The 12836-nt window shown below is 36.3% G+C and overlaps 1 protein-coding gene across 3 annotated transcripts in view; it reads left to right on the top strand.

Annotated features, from left to right (window-relative positions):
- Positions 1-1602: 1602 nt before the first annotated feature.
- EYA4 (EYA transcriptional coactivator and phosphatase 4) overlaps positions 1603-12836 on the top strand; it is a 365682-nt gene continuing 354448 nt past the window's right edge. The window contains exon 1 of one of the 3 annotated variants that reach the window (XM_005210938.5): positions 1603-1842. The gene's annotated coding sequence lies outside the window, so the exon portion shown is untranslated. Of the gene's footprint in view, positions 1843-3346; positions 3841-12836 lie in introns of those variants that run through there. The other 2 variants (NM_001389476.1, XM_059889794.1) reach the window with 2 other exon arrangements.

The raw sequence follows: 12836 nt of genomic DNA on the forward strand, positions 1-12836 counted from the left end.
TCAGGGGGATTTTTTGAGATAGTTACCTGTATTTGGCTTATAAAATTGCTTCTTACTTCAATTAGAGTCACATGAGGAAGACTAAAAGCACTGTCAGGCTCTTTTATCACACATTTGGATTTTAAGAAAGTTTAGATAGTTTGTTTTATATAACAATGTCAGGATAAATGGAAAGAAAACTGTGAATACTTAGTGTTTTCTTTTAGAATAACAACTTTTTTTTTTTTTTTTACTTATTGTTAGCATGGTATAAAAACTGCTGGAGAATTATCATATGCCTGCTACTCATTTGGAAATCCCCAGGTACAAATTCCAAGTTAACATTTTTAACTAATAAAAACAAATAAATCAAGTTCTAAAAGTTAGTATGTTTTCTAATTCGACTCTTAAATGTAGAAATGAGTCCAAGCCTCTTCTGACAGTTTGATGACCTGAGACACTTTTAGAAGTTATATTAGGGAGTTAAAGCAGTTTGAAAGGCAACGTGCTTTCCTCCAGAGGTTTGATATTCTCAAATTTAAAAGTAAAGCCAGAATTTCAGCAAAATAAAATTTTATCATTATTGTCAATTTTACAGGAATAAAAAATGAAATGCATTCATTCTTATGAGAATTTTCCCAAACCATGTCCCAAAGATGCAGATACTCCAACTACAAATTGATAATAGAGATGTGTTACAGTGTTCATTGGTCAGTCATGTCTGACTCTTTGCAAACCGATGGACTTGACCCTCGCCGCTTCCCACACCCCCTGCCCCCGCCCCTGCCCCCAGCTCCTCCATCCATGGAATTCTCCAGGCAAGAATACCTTACTGGAGTGGGTAGTCATTCTCTTCTCCAAGGGAATCTTCCCGACCAAGGGATCAAACCCTGGTCTCCCGCATTGCAGGCAGATTCTTTATCATCTGAACCAACAGGGAACCCCAGAAATTAGATAGTACTTATCTTTTTCCAGAGTCAGTTATATTCAAATATTTCAAAATTCTTACAAAACTGCTTTACAAACTAAGATTTTTTTTGACCATAATATACTTAAACCAATGTATTTCTAAAATCCTATTATAGTTGGAAAGCAACACAACAATCAGAGGTAGAGCAGAGGACCTCACTTGTGCCACCCAGGCATCCGTAGCTGGCAACGCCAGATTCTATTTATCGTTTGTTTGCCAGCCCCTTCCGAAAGTGTCCCATTGTTTTACATCATCAGCACAACCCCTAGCACAGTTCTTCTTTAAAGACTGCTGAACTGATAGGCACTTACTAGCCCCATTTCTATAAAAATCCTAGAGTATAATTGACAAGAGAAACTACCTGTCTCTTTCTCACTCTGACTCTGACTTTTTCTTTTTCTGTAACAAAATAACTGCCCTGTAAACTTGATCCCATCTGTTCTTATTCAAGAAAAGAAGGGGAAAATAACTAAAATCAGGCCCCACTAATTAGAGGAAAATTGTATGTAAATAACTGAAAAGTCTTTTCATTTTTATGGTTAACATTGCTACCAAGGCTTTAACTGACTGTTGGGTCTAAAGGGTTATGTGCTTTTTTTAAGTGACATGTGCTCCTGGCCAAGTACTGGCTGGGACATGTTGTGAGTAGTTTTAGATCATCACAGCTCTGGCTATTTTAGTCTGTGTCACTGCTTGGAGTTGTAATTAATTTGCATGATCCTAAAAATCATAATTATGAAAATTTTGGTATTTGATAAGAATAACTTATATTCAGTCTTACTAAGAAAGTCATGGAATATTTAGCAGAAGGGCAAAAAATATCTATACGGTGCCAGCAAATATCTCACATAGAAGCAGACAGCTGAAGCCTCCACAGAGCTTAACTTGTCCTTGTAAGTAATTTGTGGAATATTATGTGCTTGCTAATTAACTGTGTTCTACACTTTAATTATATCTCTATCAGTAATAATATGTGTTGCATTTGTTTTTGGTTTTAATCTAAAAGTTCTTTCACGGACAACATTTTTAGCCAATGCTAATTTTAGCTCATGTTCATATAAATAATATTTATAGAAGACATATACAAATGATATTTGCACCCATATAGTATAGTATTTCATTATTTCTCTCTAGTAAATCAACATGATTTTTTTTAGAAAGCCTAATACCATTGTTAGATTTCTTTCTCTCTCCTTTGGGCCTGATTTCTTTTCTTCTTTTAATTCAGTTTGTCTTGTAACAGCTAAATTTCTTAACAGGTCTTCTCATTCTTCAAATCATAAAAAGAAAAAAAAAGGTATAAAGAAAAGGATTAAGAAATTTATAATTAATGTCTAAAATGTTGAAGTATGATCTTTTTTTATTTTGGGGATCATTCAAATTATGAATATTGAAAACTAGTATGTTGCATATGTAAACAATGATCTTCAGTGCACTGATATATTTTTGTAAAATCTCTGAAAATTACTCAACAACTGAAAATTACTCAACAACTGTATTTTTAGTCTGTGTCCCTATTGAGTTGATAACAGGCTTAACAATAATGCATTATGTTTTAGAAAAGCACTTATGTTGGTTAAAGTTATAGGTGCATGATTAAAGGAAATTAAATGTAATTTAGAGTCAGAAGTTCTGTATTTAAATATTAATTATAGTCTGTTCAGCAGCTTGACTTTTTTTGCTTTTTATTTTATATAGGAGTATAGCTAACTAACAATATGATAGTTTCAGGTGGACAGCAAAGAGACTCAGTCATACGTATGACTCAGTCATACGTATGCATGTATTCCTTCTCCAAACTCTCCTCCCATCCAGGCTGTGACATAACACTGAGGAGAAATATTATATGACTTCTCTTGTATGGGGACTGTAAAAAGAAATGATACAAGTGAACTTATCTACAAAACAGAAACATGCTCACAGGCTTAGAGAATGAACTTTTATGGTTGCTAGGGGGAGAAATGGGGAGAAAGAATAGTTAGGGAGTTTAGGGTCAACATGTACACACTGCTATATACTTAAAGTGGATAACCAACAAGAGTCTACTCTATAACATAGGGAACTCAGCAGTTTGAATTTCGATCAGTTATTTTCTTCGAACTGCATGCTATCTCTAAAATGAGGATAATTAATAATAATAATAATAATCTGCTTTTACAGAGTTTTAATGAGGACCAATATTAAAGTTTATATTTACAGTTTGTATAAGCAATTTGTCAAGAATTAGTATGCTAGTCTATAAAAATTCTTGTTTAATAGTGTTTGGGGGAAATGACAGAGGGAGAAAAGTAAAGACTAATTCCTTTTTGTTTTCTTACTGGTTTTTCATTAATTTCTCGTATCTATTTTAGAAAAGTTGATAAGCAGGGACACTGCTTTATTATGCCTTTAACAAGTAAGCAGCAGTTGTGAGGAAGTCATGTGTTCTGAATTTAGAGGTCTGTGTTCTATTTTCACCTGTTGCTAACTCAGTGGAGTCAGAGGTCCTTGTGCTCTTTGTAACTCTGGTTGTCCCTCTAGAAAATGGGAGCAGTAAGGGTGGAAAATCTAACCACCCATCTTTACTGCTCCTGGCCCTCCTCAACCACAGATGGGCAGTTTGTCTAAGTGACTGGAAGGACATAGGTCTGTGGGGAGTGCCCCTCCGTCCCTTCTCATACTGGCGCTGGACACCCTAAGAGCTGATCCTGGGAGCCTAGTGGCCCCGATTCACTTTCTCAGAGCCTCGGGATTGGGAGAAGAAGAAAATTACTGGTAGCCCTCCCTTCTGGCATGGAATAGCAACTCTCCTAGAAGCATTTTAAGGTGTAAAGATACCAGAACCTATTCTTCATACTGAGACTACAGGACATGATCCATGGGGTCTTGTGTTTGCTGCTCCTCGGAGAGAAGTAGGTATAATATGATACAGGAGTTTTGTTTTATTTGAAATTGCATGGTTTTTGTTCTTTTCCTTTTTCCTCTGGGAGAAATTGTTTACTTGCTTCTTGTTCCATGAATTTTTTTTCTCGGTAATGTTAGTGGATTTGTGCTCCTAGGAAGAGAGAGAGAGAGAAAGGGATGGAGAGAAGGAAGTGGAGGAAGGGAAGGAGAGAAAGAGGGAGAGAAAGAAAGAAAAGGAAAAAAAATAAGAGTTGGACCAATATAATATGTACATAATAGGCTCAAAATAAGAAAATTTTGCATTTGTTCTATGGACTTATATCAAGCATACTTTAGAATCTGATGTTTCTTTCCCTGAAATGAATTTCTATGTAATATTAACTTGAATTTGTTAAAAAAAAAAAACTACAAATACCTGAAAGTAATATTTTTATTTAGATGAATGTGTCATCTTTTGTTTCTCCTTTAGAAAACTAATAAAACCCTCTTAGCTACAATTTGATATATTTTAGTGGTAAAATGTTATTCTAAAATGTACTTTTGAAGTAATACTTCTTCAAAATACTCTTCAGAATATAAGCAGCCCATAGTTGTAGGAAAAAAACGAGAAGCTAAAATGCTGTGGATTTAGGATTTTAGTTGACATTTTAGTTCTTACTCCCCAAGCCCTGTTACATTGTTTTATAAACATCTAATTTAGAATGTTATATGAGTTAGTATGAGTTGCCTAGATATTAGTTATGTTGTATTTTTCATGTTTCATAATAAAGGTCTTGAATATTCTTAAGTAAACATTAACATTTAAACATTTAAAAAACACTCTACATTAAAATATACCAGGTAGATATTTCAATAATTTCCTTTCTTAAGAGTATAATCCATGCTTCTAAATTCAGTTTGCTTTCTCTCTGTGTTCCATTTGTATTTCCTTCAAATCACATTGCCTTGTATGCTTTCTCTCAAGCATACCTACAATAAAGCCATCTGTTGTCTAACGGTCATTCCTACATGAATCATGCTCTGTCAAAATTTTGAGGTTTATAAATGTTCAGTTAATTGAGCAGCCTGACCAGCTGAATACTTGTAAGTGCTTTATAATATCTTTCAACACTTCAAAACTTTGGCCCACTTAAAACTCCAGAATCCCAGAGCAAATGGGAGAAGTCATTCATATGGATTCTTGCTGATAAAACTAAAACCATGCGTTTGCATTTCTCACAATTTGGAATAAAGTAAATGTAGTTCTACTCTTAAATGTTTATTTTTCAACTGTGTCTCTGTTTTACCATAGCTAGTGATTGGGAAGTGAAAAACTTATCCAATCAGCCAATTATTTTGACAGCCTTATTCTAAACACTGGCTTGACCTTTTTTTGTCGTTAATTGGGTGTTTTGGCATCATGAATGCTTATAGTTTCTAAGAATGTAGTCAATCTCTCTCTCTCTTTTTCTCCCTCTTTCAATTTTTTTCATAGTGATGAGATAGTGAACATGAATGCATAAGTAAATGATTGTAATTTATATGGCAGCCACCCACCCCAATTGTCTTCCAAATATTTCTGTGCATTGCTGGGGCCATATATTTTCATGGTCTTTCCTGGCCTCAAGTTCCAGAATTCACAGATTTTGAGTCTCTCTCTCTTATATTATTAGTTCCACCCTTTCTGCTCTGCATTAAACATGGATCTGAGCCCTTTTCCTTCATTCCTTCAAACACACACACACACAAATCTGCTCATAAAATGTTATCTTTCAGTGTAGCTGATTTACTGAGAGCTTGTTGAGACTAAGACAGTTTACGTAACAATCATACGTAAACATATTGGTATGTAAACATGTTGGTATGCATATTGGTGATTTCTCTACTTAAATGTATGTTGACCCCAAGTCATATGCATCATATGGACTAAAACCCCTCTTCTCCTTTATAGGATAATACCTCTTTTCTCTAACCAAACCCCAACTCAGCTCTGAGTTTCCAGGGCATATGTAAAGATTCACTAAGTCTTCTGAACATCTACTTCAGTTATTACCCTTTTTCTGTCCTTCACCAATATACACAAGGGGAAGTGAGGAGTATAGAAAAGTTTTACTTTACCCTTAAGGGATATTCATGGCCAAACACACACACACACTTAAAACACAAATGCATGCCACTCACCCTACACTCACATCCCACAGAAAGCAAATGTATCTAGTCAGTTTCATTCCTTCTGTATGACTTCTGTACCTTCCTATCTCTGTGCTTCTTATCATAACTGATTTATTCTCATGATGTGTGCTTTTAGAAAAAATTTCTCCTTTTATAAATGACCTTTCAATATACAGCAACATCGTCTCACCCCACAGTAACATCACCCAAATTCTTTGTAAAAATTACTTTTATTTCTTTGCAAGAAATTATCACCCTCTGAGATTATCTTTTTTTATTTAAATATTCTCAATTGTCTATCCTTTAAGAGAGGGTCCACTTTTATACTGCTTACTGCTGTATCTCTAGGATCAAGAAATGTGAGTGATAGTAAATGTTCAATATATTTTTAAAAATAAATAGTTGTGTCTATTGTTAAAAATTTAAAAATATGAATTTGCTTAATAATTTTAAAAAGTATGACTTATCTAATACATTTTAAAGGGTACATCATATTATCTGTCCCATAATAGCATGAATTGAGTAATAATTATAACCAGGACTTCCTGAGATTTACTTGTGGTAAAGACCACCATTTACTATGCTGATATTTAGAGTTCAATGTTCAGAAGAAATAGAATTAGCTTGGGAATTAAAACAGCCTCAATAAAGATTAGCATCATGGAAATCTAACCCAATCCCCACATTTAACATTTGTGGCAACTGAGACGCAGAAGAACTATCTTGCCCAATATTAATGGTAAATTTAAGTCTGGAATTCAGGTTTCTTGAGTCTCAAATGACTAATTTTCCCTGTAAACCATGTCCCAAGTCCTAATCTAAGAGTAATCAGTTACTTCATGTTTTCATTTATAGAAAAAGCAGGTGAAATTAGATGATCTCTCAGCATTTGCAGTTCAATTACTCTCTTTTTTCCTTCCCCTATGTTCATCAATTATTCCACAACTTGACTGGAATCAGTCTCCTTACATTCTCAGTCATATTGTCAAGATCCTACCCAGTGATACCTTGAGTCCCTTAACAGCTCTAAATGTCTGTTCCTTACAATGAGGGAGACCCGGGTTCAATCCCTGGGTCAGGAAGATACCCTGGAGAAGGGTATTCCAGTACTCCAGTATTCATGCCTGGAAAATCCCATGGACCAAGGAGTCTGTGGGGCTACCACCCATGGAGTGGCAAAGAGTCGGACACGACTGAGTGACTTCACTTTCACTTTCACTTAGGGGTATTGGTGCATTTGACTGGCTGCTGCTGATACACAGCACAGCAGAATTTACAACTACTGAATCTACACAAGTAGAACAATAAGGATGCTCTGACCATTTACAAGCACTTCTTTGAAGGACTTCCTGAACATCAAAGAATAAGCCATAGGCGATGGCACCCCACTCCAGGACTCTTGCCTGGAAAATCCCATGGACCGAGGAACCTGGTAGGCTGCAGTCCATGGGGTCACTAAGAGTCGGACACGACTGAGTGACTTCACTTTCCCTTTTCACTTGCATGCATTGGAGAAGGAAATGGCAACCCACTCCATGTTCTTGCCTGGAGAATCCCACGGTCAGGGGAGCATGGTGGGCTGCCGTCTGTGGGGTCGCACAGAGTCAGACACAACTGAAGTGACTTAGCAGCAATCAAATATAATGTAATACAGTCAGTTCAGTTCAGTTCAGTTGCTCAGGCATGTCCGACTCTTTGCGACCCCATGAACCGCCACATGGCAGCCCTCCCTGTCCATCACCAACTCCTGGAGTCCACTCAAACCCATGTCCATCGAGTCGGTGATGCCATCCAACCATCTCATCCTCTGTTGTCCCTTTATCCTCCTGCCCTCAATCTTTCCCAGCATCAGGGTCTTTTCAAGTGAGTCAGCTCTTCGCATGAGGTGGCCAAAGTATTGGAGTTTTAGCTTCAGCATCAGTCCTTCCAATGAACACCCAGGACTGATCTCCTTTAGGATGGACTGGTTGGATCTCCTTGCAGTCCAAGGGACTCTCAAGAGTCTTCTCCAACACCACAGTTCAAAAGCATCAATACTTCAGTGCTCAGCTTTCTTTATAGTCCAACTCTCACATCCATACATGACCACTGGAAAAACCATAGCCTTGACTAGATGGACCTTTGTTGGCAAAGTAATGTCTCTGTTTTTTAATATGTTGTCTAGGTTGCTCATAACTTTGCTTCCAAGGAGTAAGCGTCTTTTAATTTCATGGCTGCAGTCACCATCTGCAGTGATTTTGGAGCCCAGAAAAATAAAGTCAGCCACTGTTTCCCCATCTATTTGCCATGAAGTGATGGGACTGGATGCCATGATCTTAGTTTTCTGAATGTTGAGCTTTAAGCCAACTTTTTCACTCTCCTCCACTTTCATCAAGAGGCTCTTTCATTCCTCTTCACTCTCTGCCATAAGGGTGGTGTCATCTGCATATCTGAGGTTATTGATATTTCTCCCGGCAATCTTGATTCCAGCTTATGTTTCTTCCAGCCCAGCATTTCTCATGATGTACTCTGTATGTAAGTTAAATAAGCAGGGTGACAATATACAGCATTGACGTACTCCTTTTCCTATTTGGAAACAGTCTGTTGTTCCATGTCCAGTTCTAACTGTTGCTTCCTGACCTGCATACAAATTTCTCAAGAGGCAGATCAGGTGGTCGGTCTGGTATTCCCATCTCTTTCAGAATTTTCCACAGTTTATTGTGATCCACACAGTCAAAGGCTTTGGCATAGTCAATAAAGCAGAAATAGATGTTTTTCCTGGAACTCTCTTGCTTTTTCGATGATCCAGCAGATGTTGGCAATTTGATCTCTGGTTCCTCTGCCTTTTCTAAAACCAGCTTGAACATCTGGAAGTTCACAGTTCACTTATTGCTGAAGCCTGGCTTGGAGAATTTTAAGCATTACTTTACTAGTGTGTTAGATGAGTGCAATTGTGCAGTAGTTTGAGCATTCTTTGGCATTGCCTTTCTTTGGGATTGGAATGAAAACTGACCATTTCCAGTCTTGTGGACACTGCTGAGTTTTCCAAATTTGCTGACATATTGATGCAGCACTTTCACAGCATCATCTTTCAGGATTTGAGATAGCTCAACTGGAATTCCATCACCTCCACTAACTTTGTTCATAGTGATGCTTCCTAAGGCCAACTTGACTTCACATTCCAGGATGTCTGGCTCTAGGTGAGTAATCACAGCATCATGATTATATGAGTTGTGAAGATCTTTTTTGTATAGTTCTTCTGTGTATTCTTGCCACCTCGTCTTAATATCTTCTGCTTCTGTTAGGTCCCTACCATTTCTGTCCTTTATTGAGCCCATCTTTGCATGAAATGTTCCCTTGGTATCTCTAATTTTCTTGAAGAGATCTCTAGTCTTTCACATTCTATTGTTTTCCTCTGTTTCTTTGCACTGATCACTGAGAAAGGCTTTCTTATCTCTCCTTGCTATTCTTTGGAATTCTGCATTCAAATTCTGCATTCTTTCCTTTTCTCCTTTGCTTTTCGCTTCCCTTCTTTTCACAGCTATTTATAAGGCCTCCTTGCATTTCTTTTTCTTGGTGATGGTCTTGATTCCTGTCTCCTGTACAATGTCACGAACCTCCATCCATAGTTCATCAGGCACTCTGTCTATCAGATCTAGTCCCTTAAATCTATTTCTCACTTCCACTGTATAGTCATAAGGGATTTGATTTATGTCATACTTGAATGATCTAGTATCAAATTGAAGTTAAAGTCACTCTTAATACAGACCAAGGTTAAAATAAAGCACCTTAGGATAAAATTGTTAGGACTGTTTGGTAGCTAATGTGTTTGTTTTCAAATTAAATTGCCTGTTCATCATGGGGGAAAGTATGTTTTCTCTCTTCTCGATGCTATTAGTTTTTGCTTTCAAATGACACAGATATCTATAAACATATGTATATGAATATTACAGGCTAGATAGGAATCTCATTCACTGGTGTAAAGTCCTTGGATAAACCAAATTTAGTCTATTTTAATTAGTTTGTTACCCAATCTTTTTTAATATCTCATAAAAGTTTTTAAATCTACCAGTTTAGTTTAAGGTTTTCTGCAGTTTAAACTTTTTCTTTTGAGAAAGCGACCTGATCAAGTTAATTTTTTAAGATATTACATAAATTCAGAAACTTTATTTTTCCTCTGTTTTAGGAATTTTCAGATACACTGGGGAAGTTAGCATTTTCTTAATGCTATCATTGAGCCTAAAGAGGAGTTTCCTAATACTGCTTGTACAAGTGTGAGGAAAGGTAATGCCTTGTCCTGTGCACTGCCATAATTCCCTGCCTGTTCTCTCTGTTGCCTTACAGTGTCTAGAGCATTTGGTTAAATCAGCCTTGGTCTAACTATTGGAACGGTTAAGAAGTGATTACAAGAAATAGGAGAACAGGATAAAATATAGGGGCAAAACCCTGAAGTGTGTTTCAGGAGAGAAGATCAACAATATGAGATTTTCTATGTTTACATTGTATTGATACATCACCTAGTGTTAACCTTCGATCTCTGGACTCTTCTGGAGCATTCAAGGGAGTCCATACATTTCCCAAACTTTAATATAAAACTGTGAACGCACATTTTTGGGGAGGTGACAAACAACCCATAATTTTCATCATATTTTCAAAGGGGGTCTATAAACCCTCAAAAAAAGCTAAGAAGTACAATATTAATAGATTCCTAGAGAATAAGCATCATAAAGATGGAAAAGAGTTAATTAATACAAATTAGCATCTCTCCTCTTCCCATCTCAAATTAATTATATTTGCCATTTTTCATTTTCAAACCTGGAAATCATATCCAACCTTAGGGCTGTACAGCTGAAGTAGGTGATAATTCTATGAAGATTTAGGGAAGGAAGCTTGCTGCTGCTGCTGCTAAATCGCTTCAGTTGTGTCTGACTCTGTGCGACCCCATAGACGGCAGCTCACCAGACTCCTCCAAACAAAAATAAGGTTTGGCTAAATGGTAAAATAATAATTTTTATGTGCAGGAAACTTTAACATAAAGATATAAAGCAACTGTTTTTCATCTCCTATTAATTTGTTTTCATTGGTAACAGCAACCAATGTTTATTAAGAACTCACCATGTGTCTTCAATTGTGTGTAAGCATATCTTTTTACATTGAGTTCTCATAATGAGCCAATGCAAGAAGAAAATATTTCCTTTAATGTTTCAGATAAGGAAACTGGAATCATCCTGGCACATCAGGAAGGATTTCCAAGAAGAGATGACATGATGTTCAATTTCCAAAGATCAATGTATACATTTTGGAAGGGATGTGAATTTCAAGATGGAATGGAGGGAATACAGGGACTAGGGAAGGAGCAGAATAGGAAGAGTAACAAAGTTAGATGTCATTTAGGAAGAGACTGATGAGGAAGACTGAAATTTTGTCTTCTGAGATCTGCAGTAGAAGGGACTTACACTGAATCAGGATGAAGCTCTACACCAAAGCTGGGGAGTGAGCAATGTATTTTAGAATTTTTTCCAATTTCTCCCAGCTTTGACTCTTCAAAACCTGAGATTTAAGTCTCCTTAAGCCACATGCATATTCAGAATGTATAAATAGGTCAAGAATAGTTGACTATCTTAAGAAATTTCTCAACTCCTCCAGGGCAAGGAGACATGGAAAGGAAATGTGTTGACCCTGAAGAATCTAAGGGGAGGATGTGGAGCCACTGCATCCCTCAAAATGGCAACAACCACCTTTAAAACATAAAATAAGCCCATGGGTATATTTAAGAATGTATTAAAAGTACATTGTGGGGACGTTCTTGGAGATCCAGTGGTTGAGACTTCATCTTCCAATGCAGTGGATGTGGGTTTGATCCTTGGTCAGGGAGCTAACATCCCACATGCCCCGGGACCAAAAAACCAAAACATAAAACAGAAGCAATATTGTAACAAATTCAGTAAAGACTTCTAAAATGGTCCACATCAAAAAACTTTTAATATATGTATATTTATAGAGCTGGACATGACAGAGCAACTAAAATATAAATATATATATTGCAAAGAACCCAGAAATCTCATTTCCAAGTATATACCCAAAAGAATTGAAAGCAGAAGCTCAAATGGATCTTTTTAAACCCATATTCATAGCAACATTTTTACAATAGCCAAAGGTAAAGGCAACCCAAGTGTTCATTGATGGATAAATGAATATGCAAATATGCTGTTAATATATGCATACAGTGGGAAATCATTCCACCTTAAAAAGGAAGAAATTTCTAACATATGCTATAGTAGCGATGAACCCTGAAGATAGCATGATCAGTGAAATAAACCAGCCACAAAACGACAAATTTTGTATGACTGCATTTATACGAGGTGTCAGGGTTAGTCAAATTCATTGAGACAGAAAGTAGAATGTAGTTTCTGGTACAGGCAGGAGTGAATAGTGAGGAGCCATTGTTTAATAGGTACATAATTTTGGTTTAGGAAGATAAAAATTGTTTTGAAGATAGTGGTGATGGTTATACAACAGTGTGAATGTACTTAATGTCATTGAACTGTGCTTCAAATTATCAAATGGATAAAGTTACATTATGTATATTTTATCGATCAAAGAGAATAAAGCACAGGTTAATTTATTTGATAAATTTAAGGTTGATTTCTAGTCCTAGTCTTTAAATACATAAATGCAATTAAAATCCATTCTGAATAAAGCTGGTTTAAAAATTATACATTTGTAAAACATAGTAGGTAACAGATTTACATATGTGAGATCAATATAAATGCTTTGCCTTAAATTCTTGTATATTATATAGCTTGATTTAAATATGCTTAAATAGTATATGGTTAACATTATATATCTTTGGGTTATTTATTGAATATAGTCA

Source organism: Bos taurus, chromosome 9 (genome assembly GCF_002263795.3).
Source record: "Bos taurus isolate L1 Dominette 01449 registration number 42190680 breed Hereford chromosome 9, ARS-UCD2.0, whole genome shotgun sequence".
NCBI lineage: Eukaryota > Metazoa > Chordata > Mammalia > Artiodactyla > Bovidae > Bos > Bos taurus.